At 36.7% G+C, this 16,265-nt stretch overlaps 1 protein-coding gene across 8 annotated transcripts in view; it reads left to right on the top strand.

The window, feature by feature from the left end:
- Nucleotides 1–1,495: 1,495 nt before the first annotated feature.
- Nucleotides 1,496–16,265, top strand: part of sipa1l1 (signal-induced proliferation-associated 1 like 1) — a 77,086-nt gene continuing 62,316 nt past the window's right edge. For 4 of the 8 annotated variants that reach the window (XM_051874373.1, XM_051874371.1, XM_051874370.1 and 1 more), the window contains exon 1: nucleotides 1,497–1,797. The gene's annotated coding sequence lies outside the window, so the exon portion shown is untranslated. Of the gene's footprint in view, nucleotides 1,798–10,620; nucleotides 10,719–16,265 lie in introns of all 8 variants that reach the window. The other 4 variants (XM_051874366.1, XM_051874365.1, XM_051874372.1 and 1 more) reach the window with 4 other exon arrangements.

The raw sequence follows: 16,265 nt of genomic DNA, 5'->3' as shown, positions 1-16,265 counted from the left end.
GGAACTAAATGAATGGGACCATTCTCCCTGTTCCCCTGGCATCCCTGACAAGACATTCCTATGTGAGGTCACACATGCAATTGTGTGGTCAGCAAGTAGGGGGCGTCAAGTATTGATCACTCAAACAGGACAAAGACATTCCTAAATAATTTAGAAGGAACAGTAGGATGGTAGCAGCCTGCTTGACATGATGAATTCTGTTTGTGCACAGATGATCCCTGCAAACTTCTTACCCCCCTTAAAATTTAGCAATTTTTATTATTATTATTTTTTAAAAGAGCACGTTGTTTGTAAATAGTTTTTTATTCTTCACAAAATAGTATTTATGGAATCTAGCACACTCACTTCAAATCAATTAACCTCCACATGTGCTCAGTTTGGATTATATGTGCCCTTTATTGAAGCATTAAATATGGACAGTGAGTGTTGCAGTGGTAGTAGCTTGAGTAAAATCTGCATCACAGTGTTTATATTAAATAATTTTTATCAAAATTAATTCATTTTCACAAGGAACTGCAGACAAGTTGTCATGGTAACAAACTCCATATTATTTTAATGATGTAATCTGTTTACTTATAATCCTCTGTAGTTTAATTTGATGTGATAACTCGATTTTCCTTTGGAATAGTTACGAGACACATGAGTAAACATGCAGTATATATATATATAGAGAGAGAGAGAGAGAGAGAGAGAGAGAGTAACTATTGGATCTATATTTACATGAAATCCCACACAACATTGTCATTTTTACAGTAGGCCTACCAGTAAAAAGTTTGGACAAGCCTACTTATTCTTATTTTTAACAGTTTATTTAATTTACATACTATATGAAACCTATCAGTGGTCACTCCTAACAAAAGAATAAGAAAGGTTGCTATGTCCAGTTATCAACCATAAAAATAATCGTCAGCATTTGTTTTCAAAATTTCAGTGGAATAGTCGGTATCATCATCAAATTACAGATATACAAACTTCCAGAGAATTGTAGTTTGTGTAAAACATAATGTGAAATACATTTGTTTTGGGTTTATATTCAGACAAAAAAAAAAAAAAAAAAAATTGATTGTGAAAATAACTTGTGATGGTATTGATTTTAGTTTGCATTTTTATTGTCTGAAAATAAACCCAAAATACTCATTTCACTTTATGTTTTTCACAAACTACTTCCTGCAAGTGCTTAGTTATCAGGACTATTCGTTACAAACAGCAAAGAGAATAGCTGAGAACCTACAGGAGACATCCTTATGCTTAGAATAAAGCCACAAATGCTACCCAACTAACACGACACAGATTTAGTGATGCACATATTGGACAGGTCAGCCCTACTCTTGTCAAAAACAACAGAATACCAGTCGCGTGATAACCGTGCAGTACATAAATTGTGCTGTTGCTAGGGCAACGCTGTCCGTAGGGGGCCCATTCCCACAGACACAAATCACGCTCCTCTCTGCTCTCAGCTATCGCGAGATTCCTATTAGCGAAGCGTAGCAGCGGCTTGCAGTGACCTCATCAGCAGCTGCAGCGCGAGGCGGAGCAGCAACTTTTGTATGAACTTCGAAGTTGAATAATTGTGAACGAGACGCTGAGGCCAACGGTACTGCTGCTGGAGTAGATACAATAATACGCTGCAAAATCTCCCGCGACAAACGGGAAAACAGCAGGAATAACGGCTGCACACAGACTGCACTTAGCTGGCGATTATTACGAGGCGGAGAGAAGCTTGTGTCGGACTTTTATCGGAAGATTTTGTGGAAGAAGAGACCGCATGAGAGCAGCGGGAGGTGGAGAGGGAAGAAGGTGAGTTCATAACGTGTCTGTGATTTAACTGTCCATGCCAACTCCCAGCAGTGCTTATATTTATGTAAAGGGGGGCCACGGATGTGTTTTCTCGGAGAAATGCGCCTTTGTAATCTCTAAAATGCCCGCGTTTTATCCCTCGAGCGAGTTGCGACGGTTAACGAATGATATCTACTCACCTGATTATCAGAGGAAAACAAGAATCCATCAGAAAGTTGCAGTGAAAGCGATCATATTGTGACAGATTATAGCAGGTAGAATGTAAATATATACATGTCGTCCGCTGTGTCGTGATTATTTGATCTCAATTTGATAAACAAGATGGTGCAAAGATGGTGAGGTTATAGTGAATAGTTTTGGTCTTAACTCCAGATGTGGGAAAAACAGAAGCACAGCAGTGACAGACGTGCAACTTCATAAACATGCATTGTGTGTCACATGCACATATAGTCATTTCTGCATCAGTCAGGGCAAGAATTTAATCGAATAGGTCGCAACTTATGAAAAGACATGATTCTGACTCCTATGTTTTTTTGTTAAGTCAGGAGTTGCGTGCAGGTTAAATGAGCACTTTGTGTTTCAGTTCATGTCGTTCTGTAAATGTCAGTGAAATTTAAAGTGTGATTTCCAGATCTGGAAAAGTCATGTGAATTAATACAATTTTTAGTTTTAGTAATATATATATATATATATATTTTTTTTTTCTCTCTATGCCAATTTCCATTTCTTCAAGTAAATTTCTGTATATAATTCAATTAAAAATCCCTATACAATAATCACTGGAAAAGTTAAGCACATTAGTTGGTCAAAAAAAGAGTAGGAGCTCTCCATTTTATAGAAATAATTTTGAGAACAATGGCTGTGTCTCAAAAACTATTGAGCTGCCATCACAGGCTCTTTTCAGACACTAATATCTATAGAATCTGTTGCATTAGCTGCGAATCAGATCAGGTGTCCAACCGGAGGAGTCATTTGGCTATAGATCACATTGCATTTATTATGCATAACATTTTGTCACGTCGAAATTGTGAGGTTTGTGTTGTAGGTTGACTAATGGCCCTTTGCTCAGTTTTCTCCCTGTAAGGGCTTTACTGATTTGTCATTTGCATGTCTTTTCTTCATTGTGTGGGTGGTGTGTGTTCACTGTGTATTGGCCAGGCTCTAAATGCAGTTCGTGTGGGGGTGGATTTGAAGAGCTGGTCCCTGATTGAAGTGCTTTCTGGCATTCCCTTTTTAACTTTAAATGTATGGAAGATTCAGACCATCACAAGATCTTAAAAATGACCATGGAAGAACATCCCTGAGATGTTGAGGTTGCTCTGTCCTTTGACAGAAGTGACACCGTTTTTGTTTAGTCTTGAGTCAGTCTGATCACTTTTTTAGACTTGCATTTTGTTGTTGTTAGATCCACCTGTGGAACAGCATGGATCCCATAATTCCTTTTTGTTATATAAAAATTATAATTTAGACGTAAACAATCAACGCTGCATTTATAAGCTGAGTTTTATAAAGTAAGTAGCAAGCAGATATCGCCCTACTGGGTGAAACTTAGATTTAATGTTTTCTTCCCCCAGCCTCTATCTAAGAATGCCAAGGATGCAGCTATCTGCAGGCAGTGTCGCATTTCCAATATTAAGTAGCCTATTGAAAGGGAGTGTGTAGGTGGACACGCACATGTTGTGAAACATGTAGAAAAGGAAATGTGCGAGGGGAAAAAAGACGCCTGGGTGGATGATTGGCAGCAGAGGGATTATCAAGAGTTTTTCACACGTAGAGTGCTCCAGATTCTATAGATACCGATTGGATTAAGGTTTTTATTATTGCAACAGGCTTAACAAATTATGTGCAAGTTTGTGCATTTAACCGCTTCTCCTGTTGCTCTTCTATATGCTGTTGCTATGGAAGTTTGGTTAATCATGTCTGTTGTTAGGTTATGCAAGTATATTTTTCAAGATTTGGCAGGAGACAACCTCCGAATCTAATTCTGTAACAGGTCTGCATCAGATGTAATACATCAGATAAATTGTTCCTCTTCTTTTTTTTTCTTAACTTTTTTTAAAGCAACTGCAAAATTCAAGCAAATTCCTTGTACATGTTGTACTTGGCAATAAAAGCGGAAGAAGAAGAAGATAGTATATAATAGTCCTACTTTTTAATGCTTATCACGTCAATTGGTATACGTGTGTACACACGTATATGTATGTTGTTTACAAGTGGCTCATCCCTGGGATTGTCAAGTCTAGGGCTGCACGATTTATTGCACGATACGAAAAATAACATTGAACTTAAACGTGATTCTTAGTGCGATTTATGAAATCGCAAAGGCTGCGATTAATTATTATTATTTTTTTTAATGCGCAGCTTGTTAATGAAGTATGGCTCCAATTGCTAATCCATCTGAGAGCACTGCGAGTTTGAGTTGCTTATAATGTACATTTGAAAAAGTAATACGCGTCAAACATCTTTCTAGACGTGAGAAGCATTAACATCTTGTCCAACAAAAGACAACATTTAATAACATGTTTTACTCCAAACTCACTTCATAATGACAGTTGAGCATCCTTCTGTGAGATGATGTGGCTTCTTACACAGAATAAGGCAGTCGTTTGTTTATTAGTCATGTTTAATCAATCAAAGCGTTTCAATCTTCTGTTTATTCAGCTATAGCGATATGACGCATGTTATCTTCTTCTGCAGCAGGGCATATTTGGAGTTTCTGCGCAAAAGCACCCCCTGGCTTTCAGATGGAGAAGCATTTACTACTGACCACAGAGCCATACAGCTCTGACAAGCTGCGCATAAAATAATCGCAGCCTTTCCCAAATCGCGTGTGGTTTAATCGCAAAAAATTGTGCAGCCCTAGTCCAGTCTTACATAGATTATCTGAAGTTATTTATTATTGCGTACAATACAAATCGACATTGCTTTGGACATCTTATTAAAGGTTTAGTTTACACAAAAATTAAAATTCCTTAATGATTTTCTCACCCTCATGTTGTTCCAAACCCATAAGAATGAAGATATGTTTAATATTCTTTAATCCATTGAAAGTCCACACAACCAAAATTTGCACAGCCACTTTATATGATAAACAGATTTAATTTATGCTTTTATTCACATGTAAACATTGATCATTGCACATTTACAACTGCTCTATTCATATGGATTACTTTTACAGTGTCTTTTTGATGTGTGAAATTTTGGTTGTGTGGACTTTCAATGGATGGACGAAAATAATGAGAGAATATCAAGAATATCTTAATTTGTCTTCTGTAGATAAACAAAAGTCTTATGGGTTTAGAATAGGGATGAAAACAATTAATCGACGATCGATTAATTGTTGATAATACATTTAATCGATAAAACTTATCAATCGTCGATTAAGCAGGTTCATGCGCGTGCGTGCTGCTTGAGCGAAACACACAAAGCAGACAAGAGAAAAAATTAAGCGAGCGTGCCGGAGTTATGTTTGGGACCGTTTTACAGCTAGAGTTACACGTTCGTCATGACTATAAGTCTGCGTGTGCATTCGCAGCCTTTTGTTTTGCATAAATGTAAGTTGTAATATTGTGTTTATTTTGTGTAGGCCTATCTATATCTGATTTATCTCATATAGGATGCATTTGGTTAAGAATTGATGCTGTAGTAAAGCGTGCCGGTGATCATCTTCAGTGTGCGCAGCTCAAACAGCAATGCACAACTAACAATGACAATGATTGGGACTGTCATATTACATAACATAATAAAGAGAACAATATTGTAATAAAACATTGTAAATTATTATTGTTTAGTTGCCGTTTAGTTGTTTCATCACGTTGCTCCAGGAAGAGCGCGTCCACAATGACTTAGTTCAAGTTCACTTGTACATTCGCATCATTTTGTGCAGATATAATTTGTAATATTATGTTTATTTTGTATATATCTTATTAATCTCATATATGATGCGTTTTTTTGAGTTAAATAACACGCTAGCAAAGTGCTCCAGTTTACCGGTGTTCATCGAGCTCAAATAGCAATGCACGACTAATAATAACTATGATTGGGACTGTCACATTACATAACATTAATGAGAACACTATTTTAACAAATGGTTGTGAATTCATTGGTTTTTTTTGCCGTTTTCAGTGCGTTGTTCCAGGAAGTGCGTGTTCACAACAGGAGTACACATTCTGACAAGCACGCATCTGAGGCGGCGTTGGTGACACATTGTATTAGTTGTTATATTTGATTTATTAAATAAGTAATTTAATAAATGATCAATCACATCAACTAACAATCCTACTAGCCATTTATTTAGATTAAATCCCTAAATTTGAGCAGCATTTGCACACCCTGTCATGCTGTTAATGCCACTGCAGTAGACGCATATTGCAGTATTAAGGCTAACGATTAATCGCTTAATTGATTGTTAATTTAAACGATGATTGATCACGGGAATTTGTGTAAATTGACATCCCTAGTTTAGAACAGAATGAAGGTGAGTAAATGATTACAGATTTTTAATTTTTGGGTGAAAAATCCCTTTAAGAGAGTCAAGGAGATGAAATCCAAATAAGTGACTACAGGTGACAATGACAGAAGCATTGTCACAAACAAGGGAAGGAAAGGACCTTTTTCCACCCATATTTCTATATTTTGTCCATAAAGATCCTCTGTTGTTGCATTACCCCAAAATTTTTGACCTATTCTTAAAAAGGTAAAAAAAATTTATTTTTTTATTTATTTATTTTTTTAAATCAGCCACTGGTGGTTTCAACCAGTACTAATTTCCAGCATATTGTTCTGCCACCTCATTTAATCTCCCATCTTCCTGGAAGCAGCAGCTGTTGATGCTGATCTGATGAATGGCAAAGAAACAGTTTCAGAATGTATCTGCATTATCACTGATATTCCCACCAACTGTCTCGCCATCTGCCTAACGGCGCTTGTTGTGTTTCGTGCAGGAGAGCAGAGATTTTCAGCCTCTTGCGCTAGAGAGGATGGGTGTTAACATGGCACCCAAATGCTGAAATTAGTATTGAAGGCGCCCATCTTACTTTTGGACTCAATAATTACAGCCTTGTCTCCTCTACCACTTTGGGCTCCATCTTAATGCAGGCTGTAGCCTCAGATTTATGCAGCCATTAGTCATGAAGACAGTCTGTTGAAAATTGAAGGTGAGAAATGAGAGCTGAGGAATTTTCGATGCAGGATTCTTACTATGTTTTTGATTCATGCAGTTTATTAGAGACTCTCAGTATTGAGGCTTTTTGAAGCGATGTTTTTTCCTTTCAAAAATAAACCAAAAACCTAATGCCTTAAGTGTAAATTTGGCAGAATGAAACCTTTAGTCAGGATTGCGTGGATCTGTTATCGGTATACACGGTGGTGATTGACCTTTCTGTGAAAGCATATATGATGGTAGATTTTTAGAGACAGACACAATGTCTTGAACAAACCTCTTTAGGAGAATCTCTTCCGCACTTTCATGATGAAATCACTTCATTTAATAAATGGGAGCTTGTCAATGTCATATTCTCATAGTCTTCCACGATTCTTTTTGATCTATTTAAAACCTAATCGCATTTTGAACACTGTGTCTTTTGGAACACGTTATTTGTATCGCATCCTCTTCCCTTAGTCATAATGCGGTATCCTAGTAACAGCTTTGCGGTTTGGCTTATTGGTCAGCTAGTTCAACTATTTTTTGGAATATGTTGTAATGATGTGGAATGTGCTCAGGCAGGTCTTCCTGTGTAATACATTCATCTCTGTGTGGCTTACATCCACACTGTAATAGTGGTTAGAGTTTTGCAAAACATTAAGTCTTTATATTCACTAATGACATCATCACTGGCTTCAGACTTCACAAGCCCGTACATTCATTGGTGAGGATTTGATGGCAGTGATGCATTCCAAAAGGTTTAAAATCTTATGTGTATTTGAAATGATTAAAACCATTAGCTAGTTAGATTATTTTATTTTATATTGTTACATTATGCAACATACAATTTGTGTAATTTTAGGCAATTTACAATAAACACAAGGTGAGGCATTTTTAAACAGAATAATTAAGAGGCTTATTATATACAGAAGGGTACCCACTTCTTGTTATTCAGTACCTGTTTTGCTGCTTTTCCTAAATCCAATTGGGCTCTGGAGTTGGTGGGAGTGACTGCAGCATTTCCGGGTTCAATTAGGTAAGAATTAAGGGAAAAGTGGAGCTTTGGAGCTTGGCCACTTTTTTTGTTACTCCAGGGGAGAATTGGTTTAAATTAGATTTGTAATCACAGACTCTGACGTTTGGACCCTAGAAAAATGTGCAAAAAACTGTAGCACCAGGACAGGAGTATAACAGCTTGTCTAGGGCTGCAACAACTATTCGATAAAATCAATAATAATTGATAATAAAAATCATCGACGACAACGATTCTCATTATCGATTAGTTGGGTCTGCCCACCGTGCACGGAAGACTTCTGCCAGTCGCATCAAATTACAGCACTGAATAATGCATTTCTATGGACAAAATGCATCTAAAAATAGTGGAGGAAACAGATGCGGGAAAGGTACGTGATCAAAGCTGATCAAAACATGAGAATTTTTTATTATAAGCTTCAAGCTAATCTATTAGCGTAATGGCTTGCCCTGTCAGGCGCTTTGACAGATGCATGTGCGTCCTCAGCCCAAAACATTCATTCCACGTCTATATCCTTATATGTAAATGTTACAAATTCACGTGAGCATTTACATTTTGCATGAAGGCCTGTCCTTACAATCTGCGTTAAACTTCAAACTTTACTGAATGAGCGCCGGCGAACTGTAAAGGGAGAACTAATTGAATATAAATGTAAGATGTTTCTTATAGCCTATTTACAGGATAAAGAAATGACAGTAAGAGGTGATTGTGTCCAGAGTGAATGTGTGTTCCTGCAGAACATTTATCTTGCCTGTTTGTTAGCACTGAGTTTGTGTTTTTCTTTATTATCTTTATTACTATCTTCATTTTTAATGTAGAGTAGAGATTTACATTATATTCACTATATACAGTGCTCAACACATTTTTTTAGACCTCTGCCACCCAATGTATGGTTTGTGCCACAGCTGCCCTAAACTATAAGTATTGGTGCTTACTAAAATCATTTTTCATGTTTCTGTAATGGTTAATCCACCAGTATGTGTAAGCTCTTTAGTTACAGCAGTATTTCTAAAGCTACAATATATTTATTGTATTCGGTCTTAAAGTGACCGCAGCCTATATTCCTGCTGCTTTCTGTCTTATGAATGTTAATCAAACAAGAAAAGACAAAGAGAAAAATCACTTTTGTAATTTTAACAGATTAATTATATTTAATTTACATAGTGAAGACTATGCAGTGTAATTTTACATTTGATTATTCAATTTCCATACCTGAATACTGTTAGACTTACCTGAAAAATGTAAAGCACTATTTATTTCATTTGTATCTTTGTTACAATTAGGGGGAGTTCAGGTTGATTGGGACACTTTTTCAAAGTGTCCCAATCAACCTGAATTCACCCTATCTATGCTTGTAATTTGTTAATTATTTTCTATGTGTAGTCACTCACCTACAAAATCACTGCAATAATTCTAGAATGATTAATTCTTAATAAATAGAGCTATTCAAGTCATCTGGTGAAATTGTTTTTTCTTTTCTTTTTTCATAATCGCAGAAAAACAAAATATCGCAATGTCAGTTTTTTCTGAATTCGTGCATCCCTAGGGTGGAGTAACATGTTAGCTAGCAATGTATGTTAGCTGGTTGACCTCACCTTGCAGCAGTTTTTATTTTCACAAAATAGATGCAGGTCCACTTGTTTTAATTTGATTTAGGTTACTGAGATTTACTTAAGAACTCCTTCACACACAATTATGCAAGCTTCTTTTTAGTGGTAATCTGCTTATAATGATATCTAGCCTATTGTGATATTGTTACTGTTTAATCCACTTTCAGCTGTAGTGTTTATGTGAATGATAAATCAGTAATGGATTTGCACCAGGGCTAAGTGGTTTTGTGGTTAAGGATGTAGCTGTGCTAATAGACTTATAAACTTTGTGTTGCCAGCAGTCTATTTTCAGTGCTTTTTCTTGTTCTTTGTGTGGACATTGCTCTTTATCTGTGATATGCTGATATCAGCAGAACTTCTGGCTGACCTGGTGAGCTCTTCTGGCTCTCTTGAAGTAAATGTATTGCCAGGAAACAGAATATCTCCATGTGAAATCAATTCAATGTCATATGTAACACTGCTTTCGTGGCAGTCTGGTAGCAACATGGTTTTCTTTAGCAAAAACTGTCACAGGTTAGAGAGGCATTATAATATGTAATAGAATATGCCAGGTCTTCCTAATACATTTTTAAAGGATAAAAAGGTCACCAAATTAAGTCTAGACATTACAAAGTTTTTAGAAGTACTATTGTATATGTACAAGTTAAATTTTGTGAAGGGTGAATTCCTTAAATAATAATAATATATTTAAATACGCTTTAACCGCAATCAGCCTTGACTATAATCGACTAGTGGTTCAGTGAGTTGTGACATTGATTTAGACTGAACTTGAGTAAGAGACTGATTCATTAAAAAGAAATGACTCATTTGTTAGTGTTTCAGACATCCTAAGTCATGCTAAGGTTGTTGTTGTTGTGTAACAACAGAAAGATGCTGTATAGCTGTGCAGGAAACACTGGAATGCACTGTAGAGAAGCAATCTGCTGCATATCGATTAAAATAAAAGTTTCTGATCTGTTGCCGATGGCAATTCGATATTCTCAAGTTTTTATTTTTGTTGCATTTGGAACTATTTTAAACTTTTGTAACTTTTCCAGCAGGAAATATGCTGTGCTGTTTTTAAAAGGTGTGAGCAGAGGGCCATGGGTGAGGCTGACGATGTGGAATGAGTGAGAGGGATCTGGACTCAATAGAGGTGAGGTCATCCATTTGAGCTGTATAGCAAAGTCCAGCAAACACAGGAACAATCAAATGTGCATGCCCCAGTACCCTCTGCATCCCCTGCCACACTTTTGTGTGCGTGTGAATTTAGGTTCTCTGTGACTCAAAGCAAACATTGTCACCAGGAAATGAAGGTTAATGATTATTTGGGTAAACAGAAATGAAACGCTATGCATCTTTTTTTTTTTTTGTCAAACACATGTTAGTTCTGACCTGGACATGCTATTTACAAATGTTCCCATATTGCTGAGAGTGAGATTGTGGGTTTTATATGGTGTTTTAACTGGGTTAGTCTAATTCTGAGCATTTTACTGTATACTTTGGTCTTTTTATTAAGAAAACAGGCTTTTTGTGGATAATGCAGCCATATTGGTGAATACCTCCATGAGCATTTCCTCTGGTATTTTATTCTAGGAGCGTCTGTTTTTACATTGTCATTCAGAGGATTTGAAAAGAGTGATTCACTGACAAGCTGCTTTTGGTGCACTCTCATTCAAAACAAGTGGGCCGTTTTCATTCGGGTCCAGTGAATGATTTGAACCTGCTTTGATCAGAGCATTGGAAAGGTGTCTAGAAAGCTGCCATTTTGGAAGAGTACTCAGTCACATCTTGTGATCAGCTCTTGTGGTTGTGATCCCTACTGCTAGTGTTACTTCAAAGAAGATCTGTCATGCAAACGATTTTGCCCAGTACCTGAACCATAAAACAATGCCCTACAATAGCCACTTTTGGAGTAATTGCTGGGAAAATGGCTGTGAGGCACGTCGAACTCATTGAGCACTTTAACTCATTGTTTGTGTCTGTCATTGCCAAAGGCAACAAAGATTTGAGAACAATAGATAGTTATGCAGTTTGACTGTAGATTACAGTAGTAATAAAAATGCCAAACAAATTTTTTTTTTCTTTACATTATATTTAAAATATATATGTATAATTTTAATTCAATTATTATTTTTAATATTCCAGTGAATTCATTGTTACTGGATGTTTTTTAATACCCGGCCAGCTGTTCTGAAGTTTTTCTAGGAACTGAAAATTGGTCCAGTTCAGATTTACAAATGAATGTCTGATGCAAAAGTAAGCTATAGACAGGAGCAAATTGCTATAATAGCCAGTCAGTTAAAACCCAGAGCAGTGATTGATCAAATTTCATTTGTTTACCTCCCTTGGGTGATTGTAAGTGTGTTTACTCTCTGTTGAATACATTTACTCTGTGGCTTTGCTGTTTTTTGCCCCAGAGTTGTGAACAGATGTGTTTGTGTATCTGACTATGTGGTTACTGTAATTCAAAAACCACAGACAGCAATAAACAGGATCTCACAGGCAACTCATTGTTTGCTGTAAGGCTAATGCCTTCAGGAAAGTTTTGTTAGGGCATTTTCTCAGAAAATGTGAGCCACTTAAAAAACTTAATAGTCATTGGAGTTTTAAAACTGCTTGATGAAAATGCACTTATTAGGCAGTTTCAGACAGTTTTTTGCACTTATAAGGAGGGTTTTTTTTTTTTTTTTTTTTTTTTAAATGTGTGTGTGCGTATCTTAAACATTAATAGAATCAAACCAGAAATTAAAGTGTTATTGATTTAGGAAGTGCTTTGACAGTACCCACTGGGCTCAACACTAAGGATTTTTTTTCTATTGTCCCAGTGGTTCAAATTTGTATTTGCCCTGCCAGAATTTTCACTGACCCCACCAGAAAATAAACCAGATAAAAATTGTTCCTTGATAAAAAATCCTTTCGCTTCAGGTGCATAATGCCAAAAAAAGTCATTGCAAACAAACAAGAAAATAGACTGAATTCAGTCCAGATTAAAAAAGTCTAGCAAAAAGTTTTTTGTTTATATAAACTGCAAGGTGCAAAAAGTGCAGTTTATAAAATAAAAAAAGTTTTATTGTTGTTGTTTTTGACCTATGCAATATTTGTATTGTAATAAATAAGCCAGCAAAATTGTAGATAATTTAGATAATTGTTGATTGATTCCAACTTTGATACCACAGCAAGAACTACTTGTCTAACTAATATAAAGTTCAAACATTATTGAAGACAAGTGATTCTTCAGTAATAAAATAGAACAATTAAACCAATTATTAAACCAACCAAATAAACAAGGTACAGCTCAAATAAATGCAACAGAACAAAGATATAACTAAAATAAAGTGCTTTAAGTTGCTCAGAAAACTCTACAGTACAGTAACTGTATTCAGGTACAGAAATTGAATAATCAAATGTAAAATAACATTGCATAGTCTTTACTGTATAAATTAAATATAGATTAATCCTTGTTAAAGCTACAGAGTTGTTTAGTCAAGAGCAGTTTTTTTTCCCCCCTTCTTTGTCCTTTGTTGTTTGATTAACAGTAATGACACACAGCAGGAATATTAGTCTGCTGTCACTTTAAGACCGAATGCCTGGACCGAATATAGTGTTTACACATGTTTTAATCCTCAACTGTTTACGTTCACTTAAGATATAACTGACTGTGTTTGAGGATACTTGTCAAGATGGGGATTTTGACATAATTTTGTGTGAATTTGTCAGATCAAGCGTGAAGACGTGAAAGAGAACTCAGTTCAGTATTTGTGTGCTGTCTGAGAAGCAGTTTTCTGGGCGTGCACTTTGGATATGTGTGCACAGTGCGCGAGTACCAAATTGAGTTCTCTTCCGTGTCTTCTTGCACTTATTTAAACTGGCTAAGAAAAAACGTGCAAATGATAAACTTTCGTAATGCAGCACTGGCCAGATCAGGCAAGTGACAGTTCTGTCAGCTGCCCCAAGCGTCGTTCACGCTGGCCCTAGGCCATCGTGCAGTCCTTAATAGCCGTGTTTCCACTGTTGGGCCTAAAGCAGGTGTGCTAGTGCATGCCAGGGCCAGTCGCGTTTCCATTGTCACTTCCGGGGCTTGATCGTGCCTCGTCGGGGCTTCCTCGGGGCCAATGGCCAAGAAATCAGACAAATCATACACGTGGGCTATCACAATCATGTATTTATTTTATCTGTCAGCATGTCTCTTCTCTTAACGGACTGTCTGATATCCATATTTAGCTCCGCATATTTCATAAAATAAAGCAACTCCAGTTTTTCGGGATTTCTCTGTTTCTCAGACTGAAAATATAACTGTTGGGACTGTCACTGGAGAGAATGCTAAAGCTCCTCAGGTCGTATTTTTGGTGGAAAATTTGTAGAAATCATCATATCATATCATTCTTTGTAAATGTGATGTAAACATACTGTCTATGACTACAAATAAACAGGAACAGACGCGACTGAATAAGTACGTGTGTCCTCTTTCTTTTGTGAAATACCACTTTATTTCTCTGACTAATGTTTAATCCTGACACAAATTAATTCATTATGATTAATTTGTTTGGTAAAACATCGATGCTTGGGTTTTTAAATCTTTAAGTGAACAACGAAATGCCAACAAACACCTGCTTTTATCATGTTCACTTTACGATCTCACTAGTTTCCAGTGATTTCTTTCTGATTATTTTTCTGATAAAACTTCCATTTGTTTGTGAAATGACGAGTTTATGTGACGTTGTTCCAGAGAGGTGTGTTACGGGCGGGTTTTAGTGAAGCGCTGCGGAGCTTTTGGCCCGACGGTGGAAATGCAGCATGATTTTTGGGCTCGTTGCTACAAGTCCGGGGCTACAAGGCCCGCTAAAAGCCCTGGCCCGCACTGGCCCGACAGTGGAAAAGCAGCTATTGTCGAGCCCTGACCCAGTATCTTACTAACAGTACAACACGTGCAGATTAAACTGATGAACCTAACTTGAAAAATCTGTGGGGAATTTGAGTAAAAATGAGAATAATTTATGAGTTATTAAATTAAAAGTACAAGATTGACTCTCTCACTGCAGTGGCTCACTTTCGAGAAAAACAGATTACCATGGCAACTTGTGCTGCATATGTCAGGTGCTCCTGGGCAGGTTAAGTACAGGTTTAGCTCAGCTGAGCATAAAGTTCCTTGCATTCAGATTTCTTTTGTACTACACATTATACATAATGAAACTTATATAAGATAGTTCTTGCAATACTGCAACATTATCTGTTTTTCCTTAACATTTAATCTCAGATGCTAAGAAATTAACATAAAACATTCCTCTCTGGATTAAAATTCTTACACTCTTTGATCTCCTGGCATCATTCTGATCTCATCATTCCCTCACAATGGCGGCCTGTTCACACAAAATTAAAATCACCATGTCACCTGGTAGGGCTATAAATAAATGAGTTCATTCAGTTCCTAAAAGCTGGAAAAATTTAAGTATTACTTGCCAAACCTAGCATAACTTCTGTTCATACTTTCACTGTAAAAAATTATCCTGTTAATTTTAGTGTTAAAAAAGGTAGTTTTGGTTCACACAATACACCATCGCCTTATCCATGGATAACTTTTGAATCACTATAATGAATTTAGCGCATAGTGAATGGTGAATAATGAATTTATGAATTCACTACGTTCGTGTTGTTTACATTATATCCACTTAGGTGCCTATTGCCAACAAAAGACATTTGAAGCCGTTTTACTCACCACCTGCGGTTCCGACTCATGACCGGGATCATTATCGCTGTGACCGCTTCATCTTTCAATTTCAAACGATCTGTAAATCCAGTGTTGAACTGGGCCTTGTTTATTAAACCATAATCGCAGATCCTGAGGGCTCGAGCACGGAAAAACATGAGATATTCTCTATTCATTTTAACTAATAAAAAAGTGATTGCAACTATTAGTTTCTATGGTTATTTTAATTACAAATATCGAGAGCACATCAATGTAATGCGTGAGCACAAAAACTCTCAGCTCCACTTAACGCTGGGTTCTTTGGGAAGCAAGTTTATCTTTCCCTTACAGCCAAAAACACACTTCTTTGGTGACATTGTTGATTTCGTGGTCTAAAAACAAAATGACAAATCTTTCTCGAGCAAGTCCTGTGCAGGGCTGCCGACGACTTCCGTAAAGCTGAACGCAGCACATTGATGGGCATGCTCTTGCTTTCTCACTCTGGTCGATGTGTGCGCACGCGCTCTTCCGGGAGAAGTGCCCGTACAAGGAATTCTGACTCAAACTCGAAAAAAAACGTCAGAAGTTTGTGAACAATCTGAAGAGTATTTTTGGCACAGAAATACTCCGTTATACGTCCAACTTGTTTTTTTGAAACTTTGGCCATGTTTGGCATGAGAATCCAACTCTTTAACAGTGTCAAGTCAGAATGCATGAAATAGCATTAGACCCCCCTTTAAGTTATAACCGTATATTCCATTAAGTGAAATAATGTTAATATACCAATCTACCTGAACCAGGTAGCAACCAAAATCTGCTTTTTACTTTGGTGGGTACTGCTAACCACCATAATTATTCAGGTGGTAAAGTAGAAATCCACATGATGAATCAGAGGTTATCGTATGGGGCTTGTCCATAAAACATGACCAGAACATGACATGAAAATAATGCATTAACTAAATAGCAGAAATGTAACACAAAACTCATTACTAAAATGAGAATAAACAAGATTATTTA

The sequence above is a fragment of the Ctenopharyngodon idella genome, chromosome 20 (assembly GCF_019924925.1).
Source record: "Ctenopharyngodon idella isolate HZGC_01 chromosome 20, HZGC01, whole genome shotgun sequence".
Taxonomy (NCBI): domain Eukaryota; kingdom Metazoa; phylum Chordata; class Actinopteri; order Cypriniformes; family Xenocyprididae; genus Ctenopharyngodon; species Ctenopharyngodon idella.
Note: the sequence above shows the minus strand (reverse complement) of the source record. Positions and strands in the feature narration are given on the sequence as shown.